Source organism: Elephas maximus, chromosome 5 (assembly GCF_024166365.1).
Source record: "Elephas maximus indicus isolate mEleMax1 chromosome 5, mEleMax1 primary haplotype, whole genome shotgun sequence".
NCBI lineage: Eukaryota > Metazoa > Chordata > Mammalia > Proboscidea > Elephantidae > Elephas > Elephas maximus.
Window position 1 is genome coordinate 143,905,383 of NC_064823.1, and position 21,165 is coordinate 143,926,547.

At 40.6% G+C, this 21,165-nt stretch overlaps 1 protein-coding gene across 2 annotated transcripts in view; it reads right to left on the reverse strand.

Moving 5' to 3' along the window:
- SLIT2 (slit guidance ligand 2) overlaps positions 1-21,165 on the reverse strand; it is a 417,531-nt gene that overhangs the window by 268,111 nt on the left and 128,255 nt on the right. The gene's annotated exons all lie outside the window — the stretch shown is intronic.

Below are 21,165 nucleotides of genomic sequence, written 5' to 3' on the forward strand. Positions count from 1 at the left end.
AAGATCACCAAGGAACCAAGGAACAAGGACCTTACCCCACAGCCGACAAAGAGATAGAGTCTTCTAGAGCTGACACCCTGAATTTGGTCTTCTAGCCTTCTAAACTGTGAGAAAACAAATTATGCTGCTGTTAAAGCCACCCACTTGTGGTATTTCTGTTACACCAGCACTAGATAACTAAGACAGGTGTAATGCACAGAACTCTGGGTAATTAAAGCAAGGGGAAAAAAATTATTGGAAGGCTCCAGAACCAAGTTCATAAGCAGGTAAGAACCAAGAGAAGGCTCAAGTTTTGCCGAAAATGCAATGTTGTTAACTGTTTAGCGAGGAAGTCTCCACTGTTGAATGCTGAGAACTGGATAAGGTGCTGGCCCACTGATCCTTGGGTGTTTTTACAGCCATCATCCCGTTATAACGAACTCTTACCTGTACCTCTTTCTTCCTGACATCTATTCCAGATCCAATATTCCAGAATGGAATATTAACTTGCTGCAAATAAGTCTCCTGGTTATGCCTGGTTGTTAGTGTGTCAAAAATTGAGTATCTGGGCCCTTCCATTTCTGTTTTAGAAAGCACAGCTGTTTAGATGGGCTAAATTATGCTTCAGGAACAAAATAACCCCAAGATCTCAGTGGCTTAAGACAACAAAACTTCATTTCTCATTCTCATTACCCATCCCACTGTGCATCAACCGAGGGCTCTGCTACACACTGTGTTCACTCTAATGGAGACAGTCACTCTAACTGCCATGTGTCATGGATTGATTCGTGTCTCCCAAAAATATCTGTCAACTTGGCTAAGTCATGATTCCCAGTATTCTGTGATTTTCCTGTGTGTTATATATCCTATCGCTATGATGTTACTGAGATGGATTAGTGGCAGTGATGTTGATGAGATCTACAAGATTAGATTGTATCTCAAGCCAATCTCTTTTGAGATATAAAATAAAGAAGCGACAGAGAAACATGGGGACCACCAAGAAAGAAGAGCAGGAGTGCTCATCTCTTGGACCCAGGGTTCCTGTGCTGAGATGATCCTAGTCCAGGGGAAGATTGATGACAAGGACCTTCCTCCAGACCTGATAGAGAAAGCTTTCCTCTGGAGCTGATGTCCTGAATTTGAACTTCTAGCCTACTAGACTGTGAGAGAATAAACTTTGCTTGTTGAAGCCACCCACTTGTGGTATTTCTGTTATAGCAGCACTAGATAACTAAGACACCATGGTAGACGGAAAGAGAGCTTTAGAATAGCAGTCCTCAAAATGAAGTCTGGGGATGCTTGGGGGTCCCTTTAACCTTTCAGAGGCTCTGTAAGCTCAAAACTATTTCCACGGTAATGTTAAGATATTATTTGCCTGGTTTTTGTTTTTTCCTGATGATGATACAGTAGCTGGTCTCTAATAATAATAATTACAATAATATATTGATGATGATAACATACCATAATAATAGTTACAATAATATATTAATGATGATAATAATACCCCTTATGGAAACTTACAGTTGTAAATTACACTCACAGAAATGATCTCACTTAATTCTTATATACTTGAAAGGTGAGTATTAAGAGCCACCCACAACACACACACACAAACTTTTCCAATAAGGAGACTGAAAGTAGATATTGTAAGTGACAGCTATAGTGAACTAACTGTATTTTTTTTTTAACTTTCATTTTCTTCATATCTCCATAATATTTTTAATGCTGTTCCTCCTTCTAGGAATTCACTATTTTGTTTTCAGCCTGTTTTTTTTGTTTTGTTTTGTTTTTTTTCTGGCAATAACCTAAACATATTTTTACATTTAGCTCTAAGGTGATTGCGTTAAACTGGGTTGATTTTCTCATTTTTGAGTTTTGCGTGTTCTTTATATGTTCTGGATACAACTCTTTTATCTGTGTGATCATTAAAGCTGTGTGTCAATTTGGCTGGGCTATGACTCTCAGAAGTTTGGCAGTAATGATGTGATAACATCCATGATGAGATTTGATATAATGTGATCATTTCCATGATGGGATCTGCTGTGAGTAGCCAATCAGCTGAAAAGCAGTTTCCTTGGGGGTGTGGCCTATATCAACGTAAGTGAACTTTCTGGTGGGCTTTTGCTTGCTCTGGATCCTGCTACTGGCTCCTATTCATCAGATCTCTGGTTCTTGGGACTTGAGCTAGCAGGTTACCTGTCATCACGCCTGCCGGTCTTGGGATTCGTTGGTCTTTGCAACCTGTGAGCAAGAGCTCTGCTCTCTGATCAGCTGATCTTGGGTTGGCCAGCCCCTGTGGATAAGTGAATCAGGAGAAGCCTCCTGCCTAACCCATGGCCTTGGGACGTTACAGCCTCTACAACCCTATGAGCAATTTCCTTGATATAAACCTTTCTCTCTTTCTCTCTCTCTCTATATATATTTATGTACTTTGTTGGTTTTGCTCCTCTAGAGAACCCAGAACCCAGTCTAACACAATCCAATATGAAATTTGTAAATGTTTTCTCCTAGTCTATGGCTTGCCTTTTCATTGTCTTAACTGTGTCATTCAACTTGCCGAAGTTTTTAATTTTAATAAAGTCCAAAATATCAATTTGGTATTTTATGGATCATGGTTTTTGTTTCATAGCTAAGAAATCTTTGCACTCAGTTTTTCACCAATAAATATGATGCTTTCTGTGGGCTTTTCACAAATGCAATTTTTCAGAATGAGAAAGTTCCCTTTTCTTCCTACTTTCCTGAGAGCTTCTGAGCTTCTGACAGGAAAGAATGTTGGAGCTTGGCAAATGCTATTTCTACATGTACAGATGTGATCACATGGCTTTTCTTTTTTAGTCTGTCAATATAATGAATTTCGTTTTTTGTTTTTTTTTTTTTGGTAGCTTAAAGCAGCACACATTTATTATCTTATAGTTTTGTAGGTCAGATTTATCACGTCTGTCGAGTCTCCCAAGGTGAAAATCAAGAAGTTGGCAGAACTACCTCCCCCTATGGAAACACTAGGGGAGGATCCACTTCCAGGCTCATTCAGGTTGCTGGCAGAATTCATTTCCAAGTGGTGCAAGACTGAGGTCTTTTGTTTCCTTTTAGGCTGTAAGCTGGGAGCTGTCTTTGGCTTCTAGAGGCCTCTCTGGTTCTTTCACCTGGGCCCCTACATCTCAGAACCAGCACTGGTGCATAGAATCTTTCTCACACTGCCCCATAACTTCTCCCTCCTCTCCTTCTGCCACCACTCATACCTACCTTTTCCACACTCTTCTCCTCACCAATGTGCAGTGGAGTTTTCCAGAGTCTATATGAGACTGTGATATTATAACAGACTGGACGCAGAAGATGATATGAATACCTTTTTTCAGCCAAAAATTAAAGAGATTTGCAAAAGTACAAAGCAAGGCTACTGTTTTCACTGCTGCTTCTTTGATTTGAAAAATATAATTACCTTTTAATAAAAATAGACTATGGACAGTAATATATAGTGGGTTTATGTTGCTATTCTCAATGACAAAAGTATTTTAAAATTTTGGTTTAAGTCCCAGTATACATCCATTGCTGTCAAGCTGATTCTGACTCACAGCAATGCTAGATATCAAAAGATTTAAACCACATAAACAGAAGCTTTTTAGAATCCTTAACAATTTTTAAGAGTGTAAAGCTGTCTTTTACCAAAAAAAAAAAAAAGTTTGAGAATTGCTCTAGTGGGTCTCCTACCAGCAATGGGATGTTCTGGCCTGAAGCCCCCTATCACCTCTGCTCAAATCTCACTGGCCAGAACTAGTCGTGGCCCAACCTTACCACAAGGTGGCCAGGAACTTCTATCTGGTCAGGCAGAGAGCTGGGAATGCTAAGGGAAGAGGGCTGCTGACCACCACAAAAGCATGTCCTGCCTCCTCCACCATGCCTCACACTGAGAGGAATTCCCCAGAGTGGAATTGCACAGAGGCTGGGAAGCTAAAACTGTAACAACACCCTACCACATACTCTGGGCTCACTCTTCGGAAAATGCTGCCTTTCAATACCTCCAGTGGGAACAGAGCGCTTAAAACTGTCTGCACACAAGAGGACACAAGAGAAGTTGCAGTCTTTTACTCACATAGCCTGACATTTCCCTATTATTTTGGTGCTTTAACAAGAAGGGTACCAAAGCAACGACAACAACAAACATGTGCGTTCCTGCCAAACAGATTCCAACTCATGGCGACCCCACGTGTTGCATAGTGGAATTGTGCTCCACAGAGTTTTTAAGGCTGTGATCTTTTGAAAGCAGGTCTCCAGGCCTTTCTCCCAAGACATATCTGGGTGGATTTGAACTGCCAACCTTTCAGTTAGTAGCTTAGCGCTGAACTATCTGCACCACCCAGGTACTCCTAGCAGGATACAAGTCTCAGATTTTCCTCTTCCATATTTATATTTTCAGACTGTGCCTAATATCAATCTATCCCAATATATGTGTTAATGACAGACTGCATTGCATTATGCATATAAATTGCACTCAATAAATCAGGGGCTGAGAACTCAAGACCAGATTTTTCACATTATGAAAAAAATGGAAAAATGAGGTTTGCGTATTATACTTCTAGTTGATGCTATTGCAGGCTCATTATCATAATGCAATTTGTGGGACTTCCAGAAGTTGCTTAATGAAGAAACAGTTTCTGAGATTTGTATGTTCAGGATAGTCTCTAAAGATAGACTGTTATGAGACATGAACATAACCCTTGTAAAGGAAATGAGTTTACCATCAATAATATTCATGGCTCAGATGACATCATAAACATTGCATCATTGAGGTTAATAAAGTATACGACTATGACAAAATACTACTAGTTTCCAATGTTGTCAGTTTTCTTGCCTCCTTTTAAATGGCTACTTTTAACCTGCTGTGCGTGAGAAAATCAAACAATTCTGCTTAACAGAATTATATTCAAGAAGAGAGGTAACAAGATCTGAGTAAAGCCCTAATTATTCTCCCGTGAGTCAAGTGTATATAAGCTTTCATACATATTACGGCAATATGCAGGGAGAGAAGAAACCCTGGTGGCATAGTGATTAAGAGCTACGGCTGCTAATCAAAAGGTTGGCAGTTCGAATCCACCAGGCACTCCTTGGAAACTCTATGTGGCTTTTCTACTCTGTCCAATAAGGTCGCTATGAGTAGGAACTGACTTGACGGCAACGGGTTTGGTTTCTACAGGTAGGGAGAGGTAAAGTTACTTTTTTGCTGGTTTCTTTTCTTTACTCCCTGGATTTTGGCTGTGTTATAAATAGCTGAGATTAAATGATATGTAATTTCTAGAAAAGTTTGATTTCAATGAATTTGGGAAGATAGGCTATTCAATTGTGACAGAAAAAAATGGCAAAACAACACACAAACAGATACATGATAATAAGCAAAAACTGCATAAGGATCATGAAATAAAGAAGCTACACAGCTCCATTTTGGCCAAGATGAAAGATGCATTCATTTTTTTCTTTCATTCTGCAAAAAGGGCATTTAATTCACTAGCACAGTGTAAGGACAAGAATCACAGATATCATAATCAGGGACCCTAAATTTTAATTGAGCCGTTACTAAGTACTTGGCACATACTGCTGAGTTTGCAAATATCATCTCACGTAATACTTCTTAAGACCCCGAAGGTAAGGGATGAGAAAACTGAAGCTTAGCAAGTGGAGGTTCAGATACGATTGCAGAGCTTGTACAATTCATTGCTCACAGTACTCTTATCGCCTTTCCATTAACATGTGCCAGACTTGGTGACCTGGGCCAAGTCATATAACTTGTATGAACATCACTGATTTATTCATTCCTCCGTTATAAAGAAATCCATTCTTTAATTTCTTTATAAATTCATTCAACAAATATTTACTGAGTGTCTATGATCAACTTCCTGTACAATGAGTTCAAAAGATTCATCCTTAATAAGAAAAGTTTAATGCATCTGTTATGGGGATCATATGAGATAATGTACTAAAGAGGTTTTAGACCCTTAGGAAATGCCTGTCAGGCCACGATGACTGATGAAAACTGCCACGTATATGTTGCCATGATTGTACTGGAGGATTCCGTCACAACTGTCTGGACCAAGGCTGGTGCCTGACCCCAAAACACCTCCTTACCTTAGGCCAAAGATTATGTGACACCAGAACTCCCCCCAGTTGGAACCTCTATATTGGAGAACGATTCCGCCAGTATTTTGGACTGAATAGTGCCCCCCACCCCGCAAAAAAAAAAAAAAATTGTTGAAGTCATAACCCTGCACCTGTGAATGGGACCTTGTTTCAAATTAGTGTTTTTCTTGCATTATCACTTGAACTAGGTCATACCAGAGTCAGGTGAGTACTAACCCTATTCCTTTCTAAATGGTGTTTATGAAAGTGGAGAAAAGATAGAAGCAGACTCATACAGGGGAAAGACACCACATGAGGATACATTTACAAGTAGCAAAGGAACACACCAAGGATTTCTGGCAGACCCTTGAAGCTAGGAGAGAGGCATGGAACAGTTCCTTTCTCAAAACCCTCAGAAGGAATCAACAAGGCCAATACCCTGATTTGGACTTTTAACCTCCAGAAATATGACAAAATAAGTTTCCATTCTTTAAAGCCACCAACTTTGTGGTACTTTGTTAGGGCATCTCTAGGAAACAAAGACAGCCTGTCAACCAGATCCAGTCCCTGAACCAGAATGTGGGATGTCCAAAAAGAGAGCCTCAGAAAGTGGAAGCAGCAGAAGCAGACAGGCTGGTCAAGTGACTGTGAAGCCTTTGGAGGTTCTTTTGTTCTCTGGCATTCCAATTTCCATGACACCTATCGTGAACCCATGAATATTTTATCTTTATTTTCTTGCTCCTGTGCTCAGAACACTTCTCGGTCCTTTGAACCTTCTAATAATACATTTTAACTTGCTTTCAAAACTGGGAGTCACAGACATAGGAAATGTATCACCTTGTAACTACTAAAAGTGCTGCTGCTGTGTTGCTTGATTACATAAAATAGCTAAAGATTTAGGCTTCTGCTAGAATCTACTGATCTCTTTATGTGGCTGTCTTCCAAGACTATCTTTTGATGGTTGCTTCAGAAAATAATACTAAGCCATTTTCTAGGGTTTCTTTAATCCATTTATCAGCCCAGAGCTATGTACCAATTCTGAAAAAATATCCTTAGTGATACATCTGTCAGTACAATTAAGATCTATCTGAAGATAGATTCATTTATCTTATTTTTAGTCAGCTTTCTGAGGTATAATTTATGTGCAATAAAATTAATTTTAAGTACAATTGAAAGAGTTTTGATAAATGTATACAGTCTGGTAAACACTACACCTATCACAATAAAGAACAGCTCCTATACATTTTTCATTTTTAGTTTGTACTTTTCATCTACAGAACTCGATATGCATCTTCTTCATGTCTTTTATTTCTCTCCTTATCAATGTTCATGTTTTCTTCTATGTTCCTGAATATATATATATATATATATATATATATATTTTATGCATAGTTCTCATCTATTAGTTCTATATTTAGTCGCATTTCAGAGTCTGTTTCTACTGACTACTTGTTCTCCTGCTTACTGGCCATAATTTACTGCTTCTTTGCATGTTCTGCAATTTTTATGGCGTGCAAGGCATCGTGGTTTATAAATTGCTGGTTGCTGGATTTTTGTTATATCCCTTTAAACACTATAGGACTATGTTCTGGGATACAGCTAAGTTGTTCAGAATTTAGTTTGATCCTTTTGAGAAATGCTTTTAAAGTTTGTTAGGACAAGTTCAGAAGAACCTTCAGTCTAGGGCTAATTTTGCCCCATGACTGAGGCAACACATTCTTGAGGATTCTACCCAATGTCCCAGGTATTAGGAGTGTTTTCTATTTTTTACTCTTGCTGGGGGGAACAAAACTTTGCCTTTCCCTATGTGAACTCTCAGAATTTTTTTTACCTACTTTTTCTACCAATTCTTTGTCAAGTCTTTGCTAGTTTCCTCACATAGATTTATTAGTACTCTGCCAAAGAACTGAGGGGCTACCCTCTTCAGTTCTCTTGAGCTCTCTATATGCAGCTGCCCCAAATTCTAGCTGCTTTGGCCTCCCTGAACTTCAAAGTTGCTCCTCCAACTCAGCAAGATCGCAGTTCTTTTGAGCTCCACTTCCCTGCACTGTGTTTAGGAAACTCTCTAGACTGTAAGCTGGAATATGTTCACCTTGTTTACCTGCTCTCAGAAATCTCTCTCCTGCACTGTTCAATGTCTGAAACCCTTATCTCAAATGAAAGCTAAAGACTATTTCCTATTTACTGCCTGTAAAGTAGAAGAAATAGGAAAATAAGGGATGAAGGAGAAAAATAAAGGACAAAGGGGAGGGGAGAAATGGAAGGGAAGGAAAGGGAGAGGAAGAAACAGAGTAAAGAATGGGAAAAGTGGTAGGCAGTACAGGAAAGGAGCAAGAGGAGTGGGATTTGAGCTGTCGATTAGAAAAAGACTGAATTTATCAGATGGTCAGCAGGAAATTATTGACTGAACTCAGAGCTGAGCTGTTTAATAGCATAACATTTCAATACTGAAGAACAGAGAAATTGCTATCTAGATCAAAAAATCAAAACACATAGACTAGCTAAGGTAAAGCTGAAAGTAAGAATTAAAGTCCAATTCGACTTAATTTATTCATTAAGGACTCTTTCTCTTCACACAAACAGCAGGCAGCTCAGGAGAGTTAAGGGAGCTGAAGGCAACTGAGGTTTTAACAAAAGGCAGTGATTCTTGGAAAGAGAGCAGTGGAGGGAAGGTGTGTATGGATGGGGAAGGCTGGCCATGCTCTGCTTATGACAGGCTGAGGCCCTGGCAGGTGTGGGGCAGTTCTCAGATTGAGTGCCTACCGTGCTTGAGCAGGATGCTATGTGCCACTTACAGTAGCTTACTCAGAGGGCAATGGGGCATGCAGTAGGGGCTATGAAGATGGTGAAGTTCCTGGGTGGTGCAGAGAGTTAACTCATTCGGCTGCCATCCGAAAGGTTGGATGTTCAAGTCTACCCAGAGGTACCTTGGAAGAAAAGCTTTGTGATCTACTTCTAAAAAATCAGCCACTGAAATCTTTATGGAGCACAGTTCTACTCTGACTGGTCCAACTCTGGGTTATCACAAGTTGAAATCAACTCCATGACAACTGTTATGAAGGCAGTAATAAAGGCTGCCTTAGCCACTTTCCTTTTTCTCTCCAGGACCTGGTTTCTGATCTCGAAGTGGGTTGATTGAAAATGCTGATAGGTAACTTCTGTCATAGCTCAGAGATATACAACTAAGAGGTAACCAAAAGTAGGAAATTATCTTCAACTTAGAAAGCGAAAGAACTAACGAATAATGAACAAATTGACATTGGCATTTTCCAAATGCTATTTATCAAAAAATATGACAAAATAGACTGTTAGCAGTTCAGCTGCTACCACTCACATTCCTTCATTCTTCCCACCTACCTTGTCCAAAACATTTACCTATCATGTTATCAAAAGTGGGCATTTTTTACAGAGCACTCTACAGGTACCGTCCAAGAGCCCTGCATATATCATTCAGTATAATCCTCACAGTAACCTCACCTTGTAGGTACTATTTAAAAGCTCACTCTCACACAGATGTGGAAGCTAACATGCAGAGAAGTGATGCAAATGACTCACACCAGGTAGGTGGAAGAGCTAAGATTCAAACTCAGGCTGTTTTACTTCACTGTGTTTGAGTTGAACCACTAGACATACTGCCTCTCACATATGAGAACAATTTCTGGAACACAAAATTTCACTGGGTTGTTCTAAGGAAACCCTGGTGGCGTAGTGGTTAAGTGCTACAGCTGCTAGCCAAGAGATCAGCAGTTGGAATCTGCCAGGCGCTCCTTGGAAACTCTATGCGGCAGGTCCACTCTGTCCTATAGGGTCCGTATGAGTTGGAACTGACTCGACGGCAGTGGGTTTGGTCTGGTTTTGGTGGGTTGTTCTAATACTTCTTTCTTCTAGGCTCTGCTCACTGTTCTTTCTGCCAAAAATCCTCATTCCCCGATGGTTCCAAGCTAACTGCTAGCTTTCCTGTAGCCTCTCCTGGAATGGGTTGTGCCTCGGCTGTGTGCCACCAAAGAGAAATGCTACAAAGTATTATAATTTCTGTTTGTTGTTGTTGTTAGGTGCCGTTGAGTCAATTTCTACTCATAGCAGCCTCATCTGGCAGAGCAGAACAGCCCCATAAGGTTTTCTAGGCTGTAATGTCTACAGAAGCAGATCACTAGGTCTTTTGTTCCCACAGAGCCACTGGGTCGGTTCAAATTGCCAACATTTCAGTCAACAGCTGAGTGCTTAACCTTTGGGCCACACCCGGGCTCTTTACTATAATTACTACAAAATCTTTTTTTTTTTCTTTTTTCCCTCAGTGGATTCTGAGCTTTAGAAAGATTGGAATGGATCTCATTTGGTCACTTTTATATCCATGGCTCCTACAAGCGAGCCTAGCACATCAAAGGGACACAACAGATATTTTTCAAATGAATGCACTAATACTAAAGAAAGCTCTAAGGCATTTTGCAGGAGCTGACTTTATTAAACATATATTTACATGTAAGTATTAAATAAATCCCCCACATGCCTGTCAGTTTCTTGTACTGTGGAGTCTTGCGTGTTGCTGTGATGCTGGAAGCTATGCCACCGGTATTCAGATACCAGCAGGGTCACCCATGGAGGACAGGTCTCAGCTGAGCTTCTAGACTAAGACAGACTAGGAAGAACCCGGCAGTCTACTTCTGGAAAGTATTAGCCAGTGAAAACCTTATGAGTAGCAGCAGAACACTGTCTGATATAGTGCTGGAAGATGAGCCCCCCACGTTGGAAAGCACTCAAAGAACGACTGGGGAAGAGCTGCCTTCTCAAAGTAGAGTCGACCTTAATGACACGGATGGAGTAAGCTTTTGGGACCTTCATTTGCTGATGTGGCACAACTCAAAATGAGATGAAACAGTTGCAAACATCCATTAATAATTGGAACCTGGAATGTACAAAGTATCAATCTAGGAAAATTGGAAATCGCCAAAAATGAAATGGAATGCATAAACATTGATATCCTAGGCATTAGTGAGCTGAAATGGACTGGTATTGGCCATTCTGAAGCAGACAATCATATAGTCTACTATGCTGGGAATGACCACTCAAAGGGGAATGGTGTTGAATTCATCATCAAAAAGAACGTTTCCAGATCTATCCTGAAGCACAATACTGCCAGTGATAGGATAATATCCATATGCCTACAAGGAAGACCAGTTAATACGACTATTATTCAAATTTACGCACCAACCACTAGGGCCACAGATGAAGAAACAGAAGATTTTTATCAGCTGCTGCTGTCTGAAATTGATGGAACATGTAATCAAGATGCATTGATAATTACTGGCAATTGGAATGCAAAAGTTGGGAACAAAGAAGGATCAGTAGCTGGAAAATATGGCCTTGGTGATAAAAACAATGCCAGAGATCGAATGATAGAATTTTGCAAGACCAACGACTTCTTCATTGCAAATACCTTCTTTCACCAACATAAACAGTGACTGTACACATGGACCTCGCCAGATGGAACACACAGAAATCAAATTGACTACATCTGTGGAAAGAGACAATGAAAAAGCTCAATATCATCAGTCGGAACGAGGCCAGGGGCCGACTGTGGAACAGACCATCGATTGCTCATATGCAATTCATGCTGAAACTGAAGAAAATCAGAGCAAGTCCACAAGAGCCAAAATATGACCTTGAGGATATCCCACCTGAATTTAGAGGCCATCTGAAGAACAGATTTGACGCATTGAACACTAGTGACCGAAGACCAGATGAGTTGTGGAATGACATCAAGGACATCATCCATGAAGAAAGCAGGAGGTCACTGAAAAGATAGGAAAGAAAGAAAAGACCAAGGTGGATGTCAGAGGAGACTCTGAAACTTGCTCTTGAGCATCAAGCAGCTAAAGCAAAAGGAAGAATTGATGAAGTAAAAGAACTGAACAGAAGATTTCAAAGGGTGGCTCCAGAAGACAAAGTATTATAATGACATGTGCAAAGAGCTGGAGATAGAAAACCAAAAGGAAAGAAAATGCTCAGCCTTTGTCAAGCTAAAAGAACTGAAGAAGAAGTTCAAGCCTCGAGTTGCAATAGTGAAGGATTCCATGGGGAAAATATTAAACAACGCAGGAGGCATCAAAAGAAGATGGGAGGAATACACGAAGTCATTACACCAAAAAGAATTAGTCAATGTTCAACCATTTCAAGAGGCAGCATATGATCAGGAACCAATGGTACTGAAGGAAGAAGTCCAAGCTGCTCTGAAGGCATTGGCGAAAAACAAGGCTCCAGGAATTGATGAAATATCAGTTGAGATGTTTCAACAAACAGATGCAGCGCTGGAGGTGCTCACTCGTCTATGCCAAGAAATATGGAAGAGAGCTTCCTGGCCAATGGACTGCAAGAGATCCATATTTATGTCTGTTCCCAAGAAAGGTGATCCAACCGAATGTGGAAATTATAGAACAATATCATTAATATCACCCGCAAGCAAAATTTTGCTGAAGATCATTCAAAAATGGCTGCAGCAGTATATTCACAGAGAACTGCCTGAAATTCAGGCTGGTTTCAGAAGAGGATGTGGAACGAGGGATATCATTGCTGATGTTAGATGGATCCTGGCTGAAAGCAGAGAATACCAGAAGGGTGTTCACCTGTGTTTTATCGACTACGCAAATGGGAATTCCAGAATACTTAATTGTGCTCATGAGGAACCTTTATATAGATCAAGAGGCAGTTGTTCAGACAGAACAAAGGGATACTGATTGGTTTAAAGTCAGGATTGTATTCTTTCACCATACCTATTTAATCTGTATGCTGAGCTAATAATCCCAGAAGCTGGACTATATGAAGAAGAATAAGGCATCAGGATTGGAGGAAGACTCATTAACAGCCTGCGTTATGCAGATGACACAACCTTTCTTGCTGAAAGTGAAGAGGACTTGAAGCACTTACTAATGAAGATCAAAGACCACAGCCTTCAGTATGGACTGCACCTCAACATAAAGAAAACAAAAATCCTCACAACTGGACCAATAAGCAACATCATGATAAATGGAGAAAAGATTGAAGTTGTCAAGAATTTCATTTTACTTGGATCCAAAATCAACAGCCATGGAAGCAGCAGTCAAGAAATCAAAAGATGCACTGCATTGGGTAAATCTGCTGCAAAGGACCTCTTCAAAGTGTTGAAGAGCAAAGATGTCACCCTGAAGACTAAGGTGCGCCTGACCCAAGCCATGGTATTTTCAAGTGCATCATATGCATGTGAAAGCTAGACAATGAATAAGGAAGACTGATGAATTGACGCCTTTGAATTGTGGTGTTGGTAAAGAATATTGAATATATCATGGACTGCCAAAAGAATGAACAAATCTGTCTTGGAAGAAGTACAGCCAGAATGCTCCTTAGAGGCAAGGATGGCGAGACTGCATCTTACATACTTTGGACATGTTGCCAGGAGGGATCAGTCCCTGGAGAAGGACATCATGCTTGGCAGAGTACAGGGTCAGCGGAAAAGAGGAAGACCCTTGACAAGGTAGACTGACACAGTGGCTGCAACAATAAGCTCAAGCATAACAACGATTGTCAGGATGTCTCAGGACAGGGCAATGTTTGGTTCTGTTGTGCACAGGGTCGCTATGAGTCAGAACCGACTCGAGGGCACCTAACAACAACAACAACATTAAATAAATACATATTCACATACACATATATTAGCTATCCTAAAGGGTAGACAAAATTCTAGAAGGATTGATACGGATATTTTAATACCAGTCACCAATGAAGTCACATATGAAAAGGGAGTCACTGACATTTCTTTAAAACGTGCCATCAAAGTTCAGAAGATTATTTTGTGAACTATTTCATACATTAATGAACTAGGAATTTCAAAAATGAGATTTATGGTACATATAATTGTAAACTGAAATGCAAAAGGACTGATCCACGAGAAGCCAAGAACTGAGCTAAACAGAGTGGAGAAAGTGGTTTTCTTGAGTGCAGTCGCAGAGAGGCAGAATAAGCTGATGTTTTCTTTCCACCAGGGAACATTTGGTTCTATTGTCTGGAAAGCTGCTAAACTGATTTGGACTGCTAAAATGCTAAAATGCTAAAGAATGCTAAAATCCCTGGGGAAAGAGAGGTCAAAGACAGTTGTGTTAGTTGAAGGAAGTGATTTCAGGTTAGCAATACTGTTTCACACATATGTATAACGACACTTAGCATCTAACACCTATTATTTACAAGGAACTGAGAAGGCAATGAGAAAAATACATTCGTATATGGAAACCCACTTCTACAATACATCCATAGCTGGGGGTTCCTTAAAAGGCAACTTCCCCTCTCCATTAGGTTTGTGAAATAATATATCTATCCTGCTTCCTTTAAACTTCTAAAGAGTTATTATATTAAAGTATATTTTGCCTTTCTTTGGATTCTTTTTCCACTTTGAATTGTATGAGGTTCAATGAGGCTTAAAATGAAGATGTTCAGTAATCAGAGCCAGAAAGATCACAGGCTCTGAAAAGAGACAAAGCCGGGTCTGAAGCCAAGCTCTGCCCTTTATACACCATGTAACATCAGGCCCATTCCTCTCAAAACCATCACAGAATAGGGATAAAAATAAAGAGAAAATGAAATCAGGTGGAAAAAGTACATGGTCTAATGGGTGGTAAGGAACCCTGGTGGCGCAATGGTTAAGGGCTGGGCTGCTAACTTAAAGATCGGCAGTCTGAACCCACCAACATCTCCAAGAGAGAAAAGACCTGCGAATCTGCTCCTGTAAAGATGACAGTGTAGGAAACCCTAAGAAGCAGTTCTACTGTGTCACATAGGGTCATTATAAGTCACAACTGACTGAGCTGCACACAACAATATCAACAACATAATGTGCGGTACACAGGGAAAAAAAAAATGAAAAGAACCCATTAAATATTAGTTACTATTACTCTGAAACTAGGTAAAAAGAGAGCTAATTATGAGAGCCAAACCAAAATCAAGCCCACTGCTGTCGAGTTAATTCCAACTCATAGTGACCCTACAGGGTTTCCAAGGCTGTAAATCTCTATGGAAGCAGATTGCCACATCTCTCTCCCTGGTGGTTTCGAACCACCAACCTTTCAGTCAGCAGTCAATCTCTTCAACCACTGTGCAACCAGGGCTCCTTAACTATAAGGACAGTGATGGAGAAATAAAATTTCTGTTTTTGCTAAAAATGTGTACATAGAAGAATCATTAATGAAACCTAAGAAGTAGGCAATTCTATCGAGGTCTTCCTTCTCACTAAAATCCCCAAAAAAAAAAACCAGTGACATCACTAAAATAGTAGATATGAAATTCCAACAACAAAAAAAATTGTTGCCGTCCAGTCAATTCCGACTCATAGCAACCTTTGCAAATTAAAAAATCCTTATAAGAGCACAGTATTTTTCTTCAAATCTATACATACGTGTGTATGTTAAGCATGTACATATGTGTGTGGGTGGGTGGGTGTGGGTGTGGGTGTGGGTGGGTGAATCTGGGTGACAAGCCAAAGAACAACATTATTCATCGCTCACAGGGAACTGGAAAAATTTGTTACACATCTCCATTTACGCAGGCACAATGATGGGTACCAGTGATAGCAGTGCACTTTCCAAATTCAGGGGAGCAGCAATACAGATAAGTGAGCACTGTGTGACAGTGCTAGGACTGCTGTGTGCATCAGCTGCCATAACTGTGTGTGTACCGGGAACTAAAGGGTGGTGGTGTCTGACAGGACCACTCTACGACTGGAGAAAAGCGGGGAGGGACAACAAGAGCTGCCCCTATGGTACTTTTGTGTGGATTAAAGACAGTGACACAGCCATGTTCTAATGTACCCATCCTGTGGTAGCAAAATGTTTGCTGCCAGAAAACAGTCATAGTGACTATACAAATACACAAAAGCGTGTGAGTGCTTGTACCTGTGTGTTTCAGTGTGTGTGTGCTGTGAGGGCGTGGGTGTGTCAGTGTGTGAATTTGAGTTTCTCTGAGTGTGAGGTGGTGTGTGAGTATATGTTTGTGAGTTGTATATGAAGTCGTGTGAGTACGAACAGTTTGTATGTGAGTGTGTTAGTTTGTATAAGTGTGTGTATCTGTCAGTGAATCTGTGTGTGTGACTGTGTCAGTTTGTATGTGTGTATGTGAGTGTGTGTGTCTAGTCAGAGCTTCACAAGGTATAGCTAACAGTTGGAGCCCTGATGCTGCAGTGGTTGAGTTTGGCTGCTAACTAAAAGATCAGCAGTTCAAACCCATCAGCTGTTCCTTGCAAACCCTATGGGGTAGTTCTGCTCTGTCCTACAGGGTCGCTATAGAGCTGCCATGAGTTGGAATCGACTCAACGGCAATGAGTTTGGTTTTCTGGTTTTAGCTAACATGTGAATGGTGCTCCTAAGATGTACTCTCACTTAGTCCAAAACGTGCACCATCGTAAGTGAAAGTGTCAAGGGGGTAAGGCAGCCAAAGTTTATTGTTGTCAGTTGCTGTTGAATAGATTCCAACTCACTGCAACCCCATGCGTGCAGCGTTGAACTGTTCCATAGGGTTTTCAAGCCTGTGACCTCTCAGAAGCAGATTGCCAGGCCTGTCTTCCAAGGTGCCTCTGGATGCGTTCAGACTGCCAACCTTATGGCTAGTAGCCGAGCACTTAACCATCTGTGCTACCCAGGGACTACTTCGATCAAAGGAAGAAAATTAGAAACCCTGGCAGTCATCTCAAAACTATTTGACGACGATGAACTTGCTTTCACAACCGCTATGTTTGAGGTGCTCATGTGTCAATATCCGGGCAAAGTGAGAATACTGGTCTTGGAGTCATTGTCACACTTATAGGCTAGAACTGAAATTCCTGGCTCAGCAAACACTGTTGCTGGTTCCAAGCTCTATCCAGTTTGATAAATTTGTTATTATGAGAGTTAGAAGAATAGCATTTATTTCAAAATATTGTGGACAGCATACTTCCCCTGAAGGATAGTTCTTTGTATGTACACTCCTATTTAACCAGAGACTGACTACCTCAGGAATGATTGAAATTAATAGACCACAAACACAAAAAGAAAAAGGAATCAAAGGAAAGTTTTAATTTTCAAACAATTTTTTTAGTCCACTCCAGCTAAACTCTGCATAAAGAGAAAGGAGTTTTCTACATTTTGAAAAACTCTTTCTCACATCAAGAACGAACATCTAATTTTAGTGCCAGCTATGATATAAGGTACTGGTTATCAAACTTTAGCAGACATCACAGTTACCTGGAGAGATTACTGAAACACAGCCGTCCATGAAAGGAAGAAGAATGGGGATTTGGAAAAGACATGATCAGGTTGAAAATAATACGTGAGACCTTAAGAAGAGATCAGAGTCCTATCTTTCAGACTTCAGCCGAGAAGCAGAAACTTAAAATATAGAAACTTCAAAATCGTCCTGTATATGATGAGCAACAGCAATCGCTGAGATAGGGCTGCTGCTCTGTTCCTTTCCTACATTCATCATGATGAAAAGCAGTGATGTAGGAGAGCCACAAGGAGGCTTCTAGACAGATGCACCTGGCAGAGCTCCCTCATCCTGCCTGGCCTGGCTCGTTGTGCAGGAGACCTGGTGGGTCCTGTGCACCCTCAAAAAGATAGAACACGTCAAGACAAAGAATGGATACAGAGTGGTCAACCCAAGGAAGCTAGGTTCCCTTAATTCTTCATATTTACTATTCTCAGGGTGTCTATCAACTTTTATCATAAGTATAAATTTTTAAACTCTCACCCATGGACTGAAAACCCCAATTATAAAAATTACTCGAAAAGGGTTTAGCAGGTCCAGCAAAGAGCCAGGGCAAGAAGTAGGTGCTCAAATTTGATGTCGAATTTACGTGAATTGATTTCTATTTGAATTTTTTTTTAAGTTGCTGCTGCGAAATCTTCACATTAACTTATTTTAGTGGCATCTATTTTCAGCATTTCAGTATAGCAAGAGCGTTGCAGTTTCCCACATACACGTAATTATTTTCAATTGCCTAGGGAAAAAAAAAAAGGCTAAAAATCCTGTATTTAGACATTTAATCTTTCCAGAGAGCTATTGAGAACTTCAACCTGAGTCAGTTTGTTAACTACCTAGTTTTAGGAAGTTTATTATCTCTCTCTCTGATGGTTAATTTTATGTGTCAATTTGTCTGGGCTATGGTGCCCACATGTCCGGTGAAACAGTAGTCCAGGTGCTGTAGTTTAGATGCAGTTGTCTAGATGAAGTAGTTACACGTGGTTAAATCAGCTGACCTTAAGAAAAACAGACTATCCTCCGTAATGGGGGAAGCCTCATCCAATCAGATGAAGGCCTTAAGCACAAAAATGGAGTTTATTTTGGGGAGTAATCTGCCTCCAGACCATAAACAGACATTAGGGCAGAATTTCTCCACTCTTCCTGTCCCCTGACCTATGGATTTTAGGATGCAAGACTGCAGGAATCTCCAGCCTGTTGCCTGACCTACAGATTTTGGACTTGCTAGCCCCAACAACTCCATGTGCCTATCCCTTAAAATCAATCAATATTTCTCCATATACCTATAGACAGACAGACAGGCAGACACAGCTATCTTACTAGTTCTATTTCTCTAGAGAACCGTGAGACAGACTTTTGTTCTCTCTCTCTCACTGTTATTACAAAATTCAGAAAAACTAACAATAATTATACTGGGTTATACAAGTGATCTCAGTTTAGCTAAAGAGTCCCATTAGGAACCCTGGGGGCGCAGTGGTTAAGCTGCTAACCAATTCATTGGCTGTTCAAACCCACCAGCCACTCTGCGGGCGAAACATGTGACGATCTGCTCCCGTATGGATCACAGCCTTGGAAACCCTATGGGGCAGGTCTACTCTGTCCTATAGGGTTGCTATGAGTCAGAATCCACTTAACAGCAACCAGTTTCATTTGGATTTGGTAAAGAGTCCCACTTAAAGTTACCCACTTTAACAAACCATGTTTAAAAAACCAAAAAAAACAAACCCAGTGCCGTCGATTCCGACTCATAGTGACCCTAGAGGACAGAGTAGAACTGCCCATAGAGTTTTCAAGGAGCGCCTGGCGGATTCGAACTGCCGACCCTTTGGTTAGCAGTTGTAGCACTTAACCACTAGGCCACCAGGGTTTCCAAACCATGTTTAGGGAAGTATAAAAAGCACGGACACAAAATTTTGTCAATTTAGACTTAGTATTCACTTTTCAAAAATGGAAAAAGGAGAAAATGTGAGCTAGAGAGTAGTGTTCTCTGCCTTCCTTTGCAAGTCAGTCTTCAAAATAAAAGGATGGGAAACACTTTTTCCAGGGAAGGCTCACTGAAATAAACCATACACCTTTCTACCCTTCTAAGAATGGGCTGAAAGGATCTTGTCTTAGTGAGTATAATGGATTGATGTGTCCCCCCAAAATATGTGTCAACTTGTTTAGGCCATGTTGGTTGTCCTCCATTTTGTGATTCTTCCTATGTGTTATAAATCATAATCTCTGCCTGTGGTTAAAAAGGATTTGGGTGGGATTGTAATACTCTTACTAAGGTCACAGCCCCCATCCAATGTAAAGGAATTTTCCCTAGGGTGTGGCCCGCACCACCTTTTATCTTACAAGAGATAAAAGGAAAGGGAAGCAAGCAGAGAGTTGGGGACCTCATACCACCCAGGAAGGAGTGCTGGGAACAGGGTGCATCCTTTGGACCTGAGGTTCCTGTGCTGAGATGCTCCCAGACCAAGGGAAGACTGATGACAAGGACCTTCCTCCAGACCCAACAGAGAAAGAAAGCCTTCTCCTGGAGCTGATGCCCTGAATTTGGACTTGTAGCCTACTAGACAATGAGAGAATAAATTTCTCCTCGTTAAAGCCATCCACTTGTGGTATTTCTATTATGGCAGCACTAGATGACTAAGACAGTGAGTTTTGTCTCAACAGAATCAAGCTGCTTTCTGGAGACATACTCAGCAGGTGAAGCAGTAACAGAGCCAACCAGGCTCAAAATCCGTGCCTTTCTCATCTCAGATCCTGATGGAAAAGATATGGGGCAACAGCAGGGAACCCATCAGAAGTCTTTAATGAACTGAGTAATACAACGCGATCAGAAGAAATTCAGGAGAAATCAATTCTAAAATCTTTCACATCAGAAATGCTCTGAATGCTCTATCCCAGTATTTCTCTCAGTGTAAAGTCTGCTTTGCAGAATAAATCATTTGCACACAAGCTGACAGGAATAATGATCCCACGACTAGAGAAAGACCAACTTTCCTTTCCTTGTTCCTTTCAAGTAGAAAATTCAATTGAAGATGGCTTTTCTGGCCTGATATTTTTTGACATATATACAAGAAAATAACTTTCTCTATTGCTAACTTAAAATAGAAACTGAGAAATATGACTTCAAAATGCTTTTGCAACTTTTCAAGTGCAGTGTTCCCTCCACCTTCCACAACTCACAGTAATTTTTTTTTACTGTGCTTTAAGTGAAAAGTTTACAAATCAAGTCAGTCTCTCATACAAAAATTTCTATACACCTTGCTATGTACTCCTAGTTGCTCTCCGCCTAATGAGACACCACACTCCTCCTCTCCACCCTGTATTCCCCGTGTCCATTCGATCAGCTCCTGTCCCCCTCTGCCTTCTCATCTCACCTCCAGACAGAAGCTGCCCACATAGTCTCATATGTCTCCTGAGCCAAGAGCTCACTCCTCCCCGGTATCACCTTCCATCTTATAGTCCAGTCCAATCCCTGTCTGAAGAGTTGGCTTTGTGAATGGTTCCAGTCTTGGGCTAACAGAAGGTCTGGGGACCATGACTTCCAGGGTCCTTCTAGTCTCAGTCAGACCATTAAGTCTGGTCTTTTTTCACAGTAATTCTTTTGAAGACAGAAATATTTCCAGGTCTTTAAAAACATTAATCTACAACGATCTGTTCTTTTATCATTTTCTGTAGGAAAATGAATGCTGGCTAGATTTTATCTATCAACTTTTACTCGAAAATATTCTTTTTCCACATCTTTAATGAAGCAAAATGATCTCCCTATTCCGATTCCACAAAGCTTTTAAGTCTCCATGGGAAGCTTGGGTGTCTGTAGATTTTTTTTTGTGG